Source organism: Amblyomma maculatum, chromosome 4 (genome assembly GCF_055883805.1).
Source record: "Amblyomma maculatum isolate TAMU_Amacu chromosome 4, ASM5588380v1, whole genome shotgun sequence".
NCBI classification, from domain to species: Eukaryota; Metazoa; Arthropoda; class Arachnida; order Ixodida; family Ixodidae; genus Amblyomma; species Amblyomma maculatum.
Genome location: NC_139347.1, coordinates 52,471,580 through 52,483,861, shown reverse-complemented (window position 1 = coordinate 52,483,861; position 12,282 = coordinate 52,471,580). Strand labels below are relative to the sequence as shown.

At 43.9% G+C, this 12,282-nt stretch overlaps 1 pseudogene; it reads left to right on the top strand.

Moving 5' to 3' along the window:
• The first annotated feature begins 8,825 nt into the window (after positions 1-8,825).
• On the top strand, positions 8,826-10,484 carry LOC146191013 (iripin-2-like; annotated as a pseudogene).
• Positions 10,485-12,282: the final 1,798 nt, after the last annotated feature.

The window sequence follows — 12,282 nt, the reverse complement described above, 5'->3', positions numbered from 1 at the left end:
ACATGCCGCTCACGAAGAATTTGTCTTTAAAGAGACCTGGCTTTTTGCCAGCGATATATCTATGATAAACTGAAAATTTCTGATTTTAAAGCAGGCAACTGCGGGAGTTGCCGCATCCTCGGCCATGTTTTTGCTATTTCTGGACCAGAAAGGGGAAATGACCAAATAAGAATAATGTACGGTACATGAATAGCATTGAAATCCAGACGTGATTGTTGTAAATGCGGGAACCACATCATGAGCGTTTACCCTTTCAGAATTTGACTTTTTTTTTTTTTGTACGCAAGCTTGCCATAAGGCATATTATTATTATATAAAACATTTGACTTCACAATATATTTTTGAATTGACCTCGTTTAAAGGCGTTTAAGGCACCTAAGTTGGACTATTCAACGTCGTAGTGGAGAGCTGTGGGTAATATAGCCCACCTAGAGTTCTTTACAGTGCACCCATATCTAGCGGCTTGCGCTTCGCTTCAATATTTATTGTTCTTGTTACCGGTCACACTACTGCGATGGTGCAACTACTGTTCCAGAGTACCCGGGTTCGAACCCGACCGCCGGCGACTGCGTTTCGATGGAGGTGAAAAGGGCAAGCGTCCTCCGTATGTTGTGCGAGGTCTGTTGCACGTTCAAGATCCCGGGGTGGCCGAAATTGCTCCGTACACCTCCATTACGGCATCTCTTTCTACCTTTCTGCTTTAACTCCCACCTTTTCCCCTTCCCTCATGGCCGGTTCAGGTGTCCACTTAAAAAGTGTGATAGATACGCACAGTGGCTTTCCTTTCCTCTAGACCAATTTCAAAAGCAATTGTTACCAGTCAGATTATCAAGCCTAAACACGGCGGCTATTCTTTCCTATTAATATCATGTTTAATGTCTTCAGCTCGACCCTCAATGCCTAAGAGCGATTCACTGCTGTCAGTTTTCTTTCTTATATTGTTCAGAAAATGAGTTCGAACATGCATTCTTTAGAGTTTTATTTGCAGCTATTAGTGCGCATGCTGGCTAGGAAGCATGGACGACGAAACCTTGGACATAAACGAAGTATTTTGTACAAACTACGGGACCAAAATATAACTTGCCTTCATTTCATAAATACTGTTGGTAATTCCCCGAATGACAGAAAGCTTCCAATTAGTCCTCGGATGCTGAAAAGGCCGCTTCCTTGAGACCGACCTTAATGGTTAAAGACTCCACAGAAACCTTTCACGAGTACAAAATAATGGCGAAGTAGGAATTTCCTAGTTAATTCACCAATGATAACGTGCCCGCTTATATTATTCGGCCTTGCTCAACTTTACTAGCCTTGTTTAAGCGGTCAGAACTGCCGTCTTATCAGCGGGAAAAACACCATATTACGAGAAACATGTACAGATTGTTCGGTCCAAGCGTCAGCGCCGTTGCGGTAAGCCAGAATTGAGCAGCACACAACGGTTCGTTTGCGACTCACAATTGCGCGCCGAAGAAAAATCGCAGAACAGGGATAAGACTTCCTGCACTGAACGCGTCCGTGTGTAGTGAACCTCAAGAGAAGAATGCGAAGATGCAAGATTCAAACGTCTTGCAGCTGCTTGGAGACCAACTGCAGAGTTCGCGTCGCGGTTTAACGTATGATGTCAACTGTAGAAACAGTAAAAGTGTTCGGAATGGGCCCGGAGCTAACTAAAAAATTTACGAGGCACTTTAGCGACCATAGTAGTGCAAGGCGAAAGCCTGAGTGCCGCATTCTGCTTTGTAGCTGTCACTTATTAGTAATTATTTGTTTAGTTATCATTATTATTTATTAATTAATCATTAAGTAGTTAGGTAGTTACTCACCTAATTAATAATTAGTCATCGATTAGTAAGTAATTATATATATATATATATAATTTAGCCATGAATTGACATATTCAATCAATATGTCATATGTCAATCAATAGCCATTGATTGACATATGACCATACAAGACACGCATTCGCGCATGCTGGGGTGGTGCTCTGTGGTTGGTCGAGACATCTATGACGTCATCCCGCCTCAGCCAATCAGAGCCGCCGAAAAAGCGGGACACATTTTGTCCATGGCAGTATGAGCCATTAAAGGCTTTCGCTTTAGGCTCATTTTTTAAGGTGGGTTTGCTCGCAGAGAGCGCACATTTTTGTTTCACCTTGAATCGAGTGCTCTAAAATGAATAGATATGGGGAGCAAGTGGCCATGCACATTTTCTAGCGTCGCCGAGGTCGATATGGGATCGTTTGCGTGTGCTGCCTGAATTGGTCTTGACGAAGTGTTTCCTTCGTGAAGGCCGCGTTAATGTTGCACTTATTGCACTATGCAAAGAACCCCTTGTGTATGTCGACATGCAAGATTTGAAGCCTCGCCACGGCTGGTGTACGACCTCAGGCGGTTTCAGGTGGACGGTCACATTTCGGGTACCAGGGGTTTCCCCAGTATTAAGCCCACATTTATGTAGCATCTGCCCTCGAGTATCTGACAAAAGCCAATGTGGGCTAGAAGTAGAAGTTTGGTCACTACCCTGCATACCTAGCAGTTCGAATGGGACCCACGAATGATTAAATGGAAATGGAGCAAACCCAATTCGGGCTGCTGTCTTAACTCCAGGGGTACGACATAGATATTAGAAGCGTCGCCTCAGACTCGTTTGGCCATGTTGGGATCCGCTGATCCTTCACATTGTGTTACACTTGGTGTTGTACCTATATGCAGTGTAGTTGCTGGCTAAGAAAAAGTTTTTCTTTTTCATGCGCGCGAATTTTCTCGCCAGTGTTATAAATGTGGGATGTTTTAGACCGCAGCTCTTTGGCTTCCGTTCCTGCGTCTCGCGGCGCCGCCGTCGGCGTTGTCCCTCGTAATCAGGTTGTGGACTGCGCAAGCGCGCCCTCCGCAGAGGGCTGACCGAGGAACGCTTCAACGGAACACTGGTTGTGTCGGATACAACGCTCGGTAGCCCGCATCGCCCGAGCCGAAACGCATAGCCGCCGCCGTTCGCCACTGCGAACCTATTCTCTGCCAGTTCTTTCTAAATCACGAGTGAGGCAACCGGTGGTAGTCCTTCGTCTACCGCTGCGTGCAGAGTTACTGCGCCTAGTGCCACCGCCGCCTTTCCTGTTGTAGGAGAGGCCACATTGCTATAGATCAAGATCAAGAGGTGTTAGTGTAGTGTTTCTTGAAGAATATGTGTGAAAAATAAAAGGCCTGTAATTGTACATACATTCCTTGCTCAAATTTTTCGCCTCACTCTATCGAAAAGCGGAAAAAGCTGATGAGCTGCGCTCAGATTAGCGCATTAGGAAGTAACGTAATCGCTGGCAATTTTTAATAACGTTGTTAATAAAAAAAGGCCTGCCATTTGAACTCTGCTTGTTCTCTGCCCCACAACGGTCATCAAGATTGAACCATACAAACGTGATTCTGTCATATTATTCCAAGATGAAAGAATTACAAATTTTTCTTTTTTTTTTTTCCTTTCGCAATCGAATATTAGAAACACCTGCCTGCTTTGATTGTTGAATGTGCTGACAATAAAATTAACACTTTTAAATATTTTTCGCGAACTTACCTTATGTAAACCCGTCCTGCTGGGCAGCACTATTGCTGCCTGCAGTATTTGTAACTAAATGAATGAATGAATAAATAAATAATTAATTAATGAATAGGCAATAAACTCCCTCGAGGCATAAATGTAGTTCAAAAAGAAAATCCACAATTTTAATGACTAGAAAAAAAACGAACTTGGCGGGAAGCAAAAATTAAAAATATATCTAGATTGGCCGCTTTCAAACGACCGCGCTAGGAAAAACTCGAGTTGAGCGTCCATCTTTAGCCTCAAAATTACCTGCACGAAAAAAAAAAAAAAAAAAAACGAAAATAAGAGCTGCGCGCGTGTATCTTCATTGTAATTATATTTATCATACACAAGTGACAAATCTCCGGTTTCCCGGTGCTTTTCTAGCAAAACCGTCGGTGATGCCATTTCAGTTGCTCTCGATGTGCTGGAATGGGCAGGATAAAAATCAAATAGGCAATGATTGCAGGTACAAAGAGGTCAGCCCGCGTAAAAAGTCCGAGCTGCGAATCGTGCGTTTAGGGCAAGACACACGTTCGCCGAGCGCTGCTGCCGGTGACTCAAAGTCACTCTGATATCAAGGCAGCGCGTCCAATGCTGAACCAAGCCAGTATATAGAAAGCCACGTTACCGAACCGTGCATAGCTCGCGTTGGTAGTTGTGGCTGTGTGTCCGCACTGACAGCATAGTTTCGGTATTGTTTGTAGCGATGACTGAGACTTAGTTGCCCGGTGAGGACAAGCTGAATCACATTTTAAGTATTCGGAAAACATGAATGACTATTATTAATAGCCGGCCGCAAATCTCCGTTTGTAATTCGGTGCCTGTTGGTAATAGCTAAATAGTTTATCGAAATGTACGTAATAACTGTAATAGTTAGCATGGCTAGCTTTTTTCTTTATTTTTTTTTATATATCCGCCAACACTGGTGTTACAATGCCGCAAAAAGCTTCTCTATACCTAAAAAAACCTATTTTCATAAAGTAGTGACGGCTTCCTTGAAACCCCTGGAACAACGAAATCGAAGGCTGCGCCGACATCGAAGGGGAGTCCTATTGTTACATTTTTTCAATCGCCAGCGTGATTTCATGTATTAAACGCTAAAAATTTCCATTTACAATTTTGTTGAGTTAGCTTCGCTGATGGCATATTTATTTAATAGTGCCACTCGCATCAGGTGCAGCCACAATTTGCGGATTTGATTATGCGGAACTTATTTTTTGCGAGAACTCCAGACATAGCGATAGACTTTTGTTAAAGATAATCAGGTAAAGCCCATTTAACAAGCTTTGGAATGTGCATTTTTCGCGATCGATATAACAAACCTCACTGTCTGTTGAGTAAAGTTTAAAAACTGCGGTTACTTTCGACGTTGGCTGTTGATAATTCCCCAATACATATGAGATTGCATCTTAAAATAAAAGACGAGTTCAGTCAGTCTAGTTTTTAACTGCCTAATCCTTACGCTGTACTACGGAGGTGATGTGTGCCTTTTTATACAATCCGCGTGTACAGAATGTCCTGATGCATGTCTTGAAGGCAAGAAATGTGATATATTTATTTTTATTTATTTGAACATACTGTTGGTCCCCTCTTGGGACCGTTACAGGAGTGGATTTATAGACAACAAGGATGCAAGTTAACAACACAACAATGCAAAAGCCAGCAATCAGGTTTAAAAACGAGAAATCAGCATTCATATGCGGAAACATCGAGTGCATAACAGAAGATGAAAGATAGCCAACTCTAGCGTTCAAAGCATGCGTTTGGACACGTCCCAAAGTATTCCTTAATACAATCATACAATGGGTACATGATCGAGTCAGAAAAAAACATAAGACCATACAGACTGTGGAGGTCATCAAGTCTGGCTGGATGACAGAACTGGTGAGGCTGCAAGCTCTATGATTTTTTCTAACGAATGCTGCGCGGTTACAGATTTATCTAAGGCGTTCCATTCGCTTACTCCTCGGGGAAATAAAGAAAAATAATATATGTTGTTAGCCCAAGCGTATTCATTAACCGTAAACTCATGCTTGTGACGTGTTTCTCTAGAAGGGTTAAAACTAATGTAAGTAGCAGGATCCATGTTGAATGCGTTATGAATTAATCGATATAAAAGCTTGAATCTATGGAGTGTTACGCGACTTGATAATGTGTCTAGGCCTGCGCGGGAAAGCAGCTTCGTGGGAGAGTCAGTCAGGCACGTCGCCAAGTATCTGATTTAGTTTGAAGTTCAGTTTGGCGTGTGTTACACGATCAAAAGCTTTCGAGAAATCAAGGAATATTATATCGGCTTGACTTTGGTCGTTCATTCCCTGCGCGAGGTCGTGAAAACTTTCTGTGAGCTGAGTAAAAGTGGACAAGCCTGCTCTAAAGCCATGCTGGTTATGATGAATGATGTGGTTGGTCTCGATATGTTATTTAAGAAATATTAATAAAATAATCTCAAGTATTTTGCAACAGGTACATGTGAGAGATATAGGCCGATAATTAGACGCTGACGTTAAATCGCCTGATTTGTCGATGTGAACTATTTTTGCTATCTTCCATTCAGCTGGCAGGCAGCTGTCCTCAAGTGGCTTAGAAAATGTCAGGTAGAGATATTCGCTAGTTGGTTCTGCATAACGCTTAATAAAGCAATTCGGAATTTTATCAGGACCGCAACTCTGTTTTTCATTAAGGTTCAACAACAGAGAAGTAATCCCAGGTACACTTATGACCGGAGCGCCTAAAAGTTGTGTTGACTCATTACTATGACAACAATAATGTCCCCAAGACATTATTGTCGGCTGTGAAAGTGGACTGGAAGTAACTGTTAAATAAATCAGCTTGCTGCTTTCCGTGTGTAGGCGAAGTAGCAGTCTCATTTTTTCTGTTTATATACCTCCAGAACTTGTCCGGGGAATTTTTGATGAAGTTGTTTAGTGCGGTGCCATAAAACCGTTTTTTAGCCTCATGTACCTTATTGTTTAATTGTTTTGTTAGCTTACTTATGTTTATGTTTAATTATAAGCTTGCTGTTCGCCTATTTCTTTGCCTTAACCTACTAATGTTTCGTTTCATGTGAATTATATCTCTGCTAATCCACGGGTTACGCTCTTGTGGCCTTCTTTATCAAAGGGATAAAAGTTGTGACGCAGTGCATCACATGCTCTTTAAACTGTGCCCACAAAGCGTCAACAGTAGTACTACTATGGACATACAGATCATAAAAATTATTGAATTCATGTATAAGATAGGTCATGACAGCCGCATCATTCGCTCTATTGAAGGCACGCACATATTTCGTCGGGACCGGCTTACATTCCGATTTCGGCAAGTATAGTGTACATAGTACCATTTCATGATCAGAAATACCTTTTGACACTTCCACTTTACAGTCATCTTCGTTTAAATGGTTACTAACAAACATCAACTCTAGCATTGAACTGGATTTTCCTTGCACACGAGCAGGCTCACTAACAATTTGTACAAGTTCCAAAGTAAACAGAATATGAAACATAGCATTGCTTGCTGAATCAGCTGAACTTAAAATATTCCAGTTAACAAGTGGGCAGTTGAAATCACCAGCTAGTATGATCATAGAGCCATAGACATATTTATACATGTAATCACACAGCAGATCTAGGTATACAGTTTCGACATTTGGCGGCCTGTAGACCGCGCCCACTTCAACAGAATTACCTTTTAGGTGAACTTTGCACCAAACGGCTTCTACCCCTACAATGTCAGGCATTTTCAAGAACGTTAGGTCATTTTTAAAAATCAAGGCCACTCCCCCACCCCTAGATTCCCTATCTTTGCGAATGATGGCATAACCCGAAGGAACGATTTCATGATCTTGAACTGCCGAGTGCAACCAAGTCTCAGTGAGCACACCAGTATCTGGATTCAAGGCGAGAAGGATAGTTTCCAAGTGGTCGATTTTATTTAGGAGGCTGCGTGCGTTTATATTTAACAGGGTTATCGGCGGCTGCTTGTTCTTTTTGATGGATTGCTCACATTTTCTTTTTTTTTTTCGACTTGCGTTCTCTCACTTTTTTATATTTTAACCATGTCGTTAAGTTCCCAATCCCATTTGAAAAGCTGACCATTGATGCTTACTGTATCGTACGTTAAGAATACCTTCTCCTTTCTGTCGCGGTTTGCCTTTGTTTTGTCCCACAGTTTCTTTCTAATATCCCTGAGAGGACGTGAGAAGTCATCACTTATAGAGTATCCTGCGTTCTTTAATTTTGAGCAGCATTTGAATATCTTCACCTTATCACAATAGTCTAAAAGTGTGAGAATGAGTGGCCTGCTGGTTGTTACTTCCTCATTTAGTCTTCTCCCAAGGCGATGAATCTTTTCAATACCTCCGACTTCAATTTGTAGTTTATCTTCAAAGATGCTTTTAGTTACAGCCTCACGGAGACTTTCAGTGGATTCATCATCTTGTTCATCCAGCCCATAGATGATGACATTCGACCTACGACTTCTATTTTCGAGTTCGTCTACCTTTTTTTCCAGAAAGGACACGGTGTGTTCAAGTGCAGCTATTTTTTCATTGCTCTTGGCGACTTATTTCTCAAGCATACCGATCCCTTCCAACTTTTTGTCAATTGCATCAAGCTTTTGGTTAGTCGCTGCTCCACCTATCTTTATTTCCTGGATATCTTTTGCAATGGCATTTAGCTGCTCTGATACATCATCTGGACCAGGATTTGTTTCAACGTCCCCGCTAAAAGGGTTTGAAAGAGAGCATGCACCGTGTACACAAGATCGATAAAGGGCCGTGGGCACGGCAGCAGGAGTAGACAAATATTGTTACTACGATAAACGTTTCCATAACGTTTTCTCACCTGTAAAAGGCAGATACAAGGGTTGGTCTGCATCGTGGCAGCGCTGTCGCGCCCACTCTATAAACGTATATATAAACGTTAAAAACCGCTTAAATATCTTTACTGCGAAACAATGCGAATCAACCACGCGAGAAATAAAGTACAGCAAACGCATGTGATTTCAATCATTTTTTTCATGCTATTCACGATAGAGAAAACTAATAAGCCTTCCAGCAGAAGTAAATACGATACGCATCAAACTAGTCGCCTACAGACTCCGTGCAGCATTGTGCGGGGCCAGCAGTGCTATTTGATGCAGTTCACGCCGACGGCCATGGAGAATCAGTAAAAATACACTAAAAGCAACAAGAAAGCCTTTCACGAAGGGGTTTAAAAAGAGCCGGTGCGGCATCGAGCAGTCAGAAAGCATTCGCCATGCTCGTAAAGTTGGCTCTTCTTGTGCTCGCGCTGGTCTCGGCAAAAGGGGACGATGCACAACTATGCTATGGTCCCGTGCTATGGTCTTCCCAGTTGTGATGTATGGATGCGAGAGTTGGACTGTGAAAAAGGCTGACCGCCGAAGAATTGACGCGTTTGAATTGTGGTGCTGGCGAAGACTCTTAAGAGTTCCTTGGAATGCCAGAAGATCAAATCAGTCGATATTGTCGACCATAAACCCTGACTGCTCATTGGAGGGTCAAATTCTAAAGTTAAAGCTCAGCTACTTTGGTCATCTGATGAGAAGAGAGGAGTCGCTGGAGAAAGATTTGATGTTGGGAAAGGTTGAGGGTCGCCGGAGAAGGGGTAGGCAGCGAACGCGATGGTTAGATGGCATTCTCGAGGCATTGCAGATGAAGCTATGTGATGTTAAGAAGATAGTGAGAGACCGGAAAGCGTGGCGTGACATGGTCCATAGGGTCACGAAGAGTCGGACACGACTGAACGCCTGAACTGAACTGAGCACAACTTGCCAAGGCTCACAATGACTTCGCCGTGAAGCTCCTGAAATACCTGGCGTCAGAGAAAAGCTCGACCAACGTCTTCTTCTCGCCCACGAGTATCGCTGCTGCATTCGGTATGCTTTATGCGGGTGCCAAGGGAAACGCGGAATCTGAGCTCTCATCAGCCCTCGGACACACCAAGTTCGGCCTCACAGAGAAGGCCAGGGTCCTGGCGGCGTACAAGAACCTGCTCAAGCTTACCTCCTCCCCGAACGTCACCCTGGATGTGGCTAATATGGTCCTGGCACAGAACAACATCCAAGTACTCCAGAGCTACAGGCAAACGCTGCGCGACGTCTTCGGTGTCGAGCTGAGATCCGTGGATTTCGCCAACGACGGTCGCAAAGTCGCCGCTGACGTTAACTCCTGGGTACGCGAGAAGACAAGGGGAAAGATCGACAGCATCGTGAATGAGAGTGAGCTGCCGGGAGTGATATTGTTAATCGTCAACGCCATCTACTTCAATGGAACATGGTTGACCAAGTTCCATCCAGCGGGAACCCAAAATCAACCCTTTTTGAACCGGGGCACCACGGAAGTAAGCAAGCCGATGATGCACCTCACAGGGCACTTCCCGTACACCCCTGTAGACGCACTTAACGCACGAGCCTTGGAGATACCGTACAGTAAAGGCAGGTTCAGCATGGTGGTGCTACTTCCGGACTCGCCGACAGGGCTCGGAGCGCTCAGAGACGGTCCATCATTCGCCGCTCTAGAAGACGTCAGCAGCAAGTTGGCCTCCAGGTACGTCTCTCTCAGACTACCTAAGTTCGACATGAGCCTGAGGTATCGGCTGGTGACCGCCATGCAAGCACTAGGTCTGAACGTCGTTTTTGGAGGCGGTGCCAACTTCAGTGGAATTAGCGAGAGCAACTCTATTAGCGTCTCGGACGCCATCCACAAGGCGGCCGTGGAGGTGAACGAAGGTGGGACTGTCGCGGCTGCCGTCACGGATGCCATTGCTGTCCCTCTATCCAGTCCAATTATCATGAAGCCTCCAATCGTGTTTTTTGTGAATCATCCGTTCCTGTTCTAGATCAGAGATAAGAGTAACAACCGCATCCTCTTTCTCGGTGAAGTTCACAGCCTTTGAGACCTGAAAACTGTCTCTCACCTCCAAGGTGTGAAATATTTCATGGACGGGAACAGTGCGAATCAGCACGTTTGGCTTAAAGCGGCAGTGGAAAAGCACGGATTCATTCTCGCCGAAGTAAAGTGCGTGCTTTTCAAGCATTTTACACGCTTTTTTATTATTATGTGTGCGTTCTTTAACACGAGAGCCAATTATGAGCTTAGGTTGTAGACAAGGATTTCACTTTTAAATTCTTCTTTCTGGTATCATTGGAGAAAAAATGAATCTTTAAATCTGTGGCTTGTGTGTCTGGAATTTGTTTTGCCCTCCTGTTTCATCTTGTTTAAGCAGTCAACCCCAAGGAGTACAAATAATGGTGCTCCAACTATAGGGGCCAATTATCTATACAATAACTTGAATCCTTTTGGAAGAATCTAGCGTCCTCTTACATAAGTTCAAGACGCTCTTACACTATCCCAAAGTTTCGCTGTGTAGCCTGTCACAACAAAACCACCACATATGATGCCAAATGTGCCATTGAAGCCGACATCAAATGTTCGAAGCGTTGCCGAAAGTACTAGGCCTTTCGCCTAGTGTCCTATATTGAGGAGCAGCTCGAGATTACGTGCTTGAAAATGTTTTTCACCAGTAAAATGGTTATTGGGAATTCTGAAGTGAGTTTAACATTACATATAAAATATTTTATAGTTTTTAAGCTTTAATTCCGTCAGTGCATAGGTTAATTTTTTCTTACCAATATCAATGATGACTGTATGTAGTCTCCGTGCCAAATTCATTCTGGCTTTTAATTTGCCCCTTCATTGCCATTTGTGATTATTTTCTTGTTCGCACTGCTAGCTATTAGAGCACACTGATGGCGCTTTGTGCCGCAGGAGGTAACTGTCGGCATATCTAATAACAACTCAGACTCCTGGTCATGGGTAAACTTAACGCAGTGAAGGTATTCCAGACTAAGCGCAACGGATCCTTAACAACTGCTACATTTCTCGGGGTAATCGACCAGTCGGCCAAGCGATCTGCTTGCCCTCACATTAACAAAGTCAAGACAGCATGCCACTGGCGTATCCTCTCTGAGGAACCAAAGGCCGTGTTCCTTCTAATGCCTCATTTCCTTATAGGAAGCAAAGCAGCAATAGGGGATTGTTAGTTTACCATTTCAAGAATTTTCGCGCTACGATATACACAGATACACAAACAGCGTATCTGTGTATATGTGTATTGTGTATCTGTGTATATCGCAGCGCGAAAATTCTTGAAATCCTTATAAGAGCTCTACTGAGGTCTGTGCCGTACCGTACCGCTATCTCCGGCCACATACGTGGCCGCGAATAACAACACACCGAGGAATAGCCAGCGGGCCAAGCTGTTTACTGAGATCCCCCAAAGTGAGTGCTTGATCAGGAGAAGCATTCACTCCCGTCGCCGTCGATACGCCTAGACAGCAGGCGAATGGTTTATCAGGGTCTCCTAAAAGAATGAAGCCTTCCTCGATGGTGGTAGCGATCAAAAGTATACTTAAAATTGAGCCTTATTTTACCAACTCAGCAGTGTGCTGGCTCTCGATCCCGTAATGTGGCTGGGAGTCGGTGACACTGGGAGACATCCAAAGCCAGTCTACCAGTTGCTTTCGGTCAGCTGCGTCGAAGCTGGTCACTGCGACCTCGCATCACTCAATGTCAACTAGTTGCCATTCAGGCGGCTGTTTTAGCTCAGAGAATATGTATATGACGAAACTCAGTTCGGGAAGCTCCTCGGAGTGCGTTCTGGTGAGAGCAGCCTCGGGTTTATGAGCGGTAAA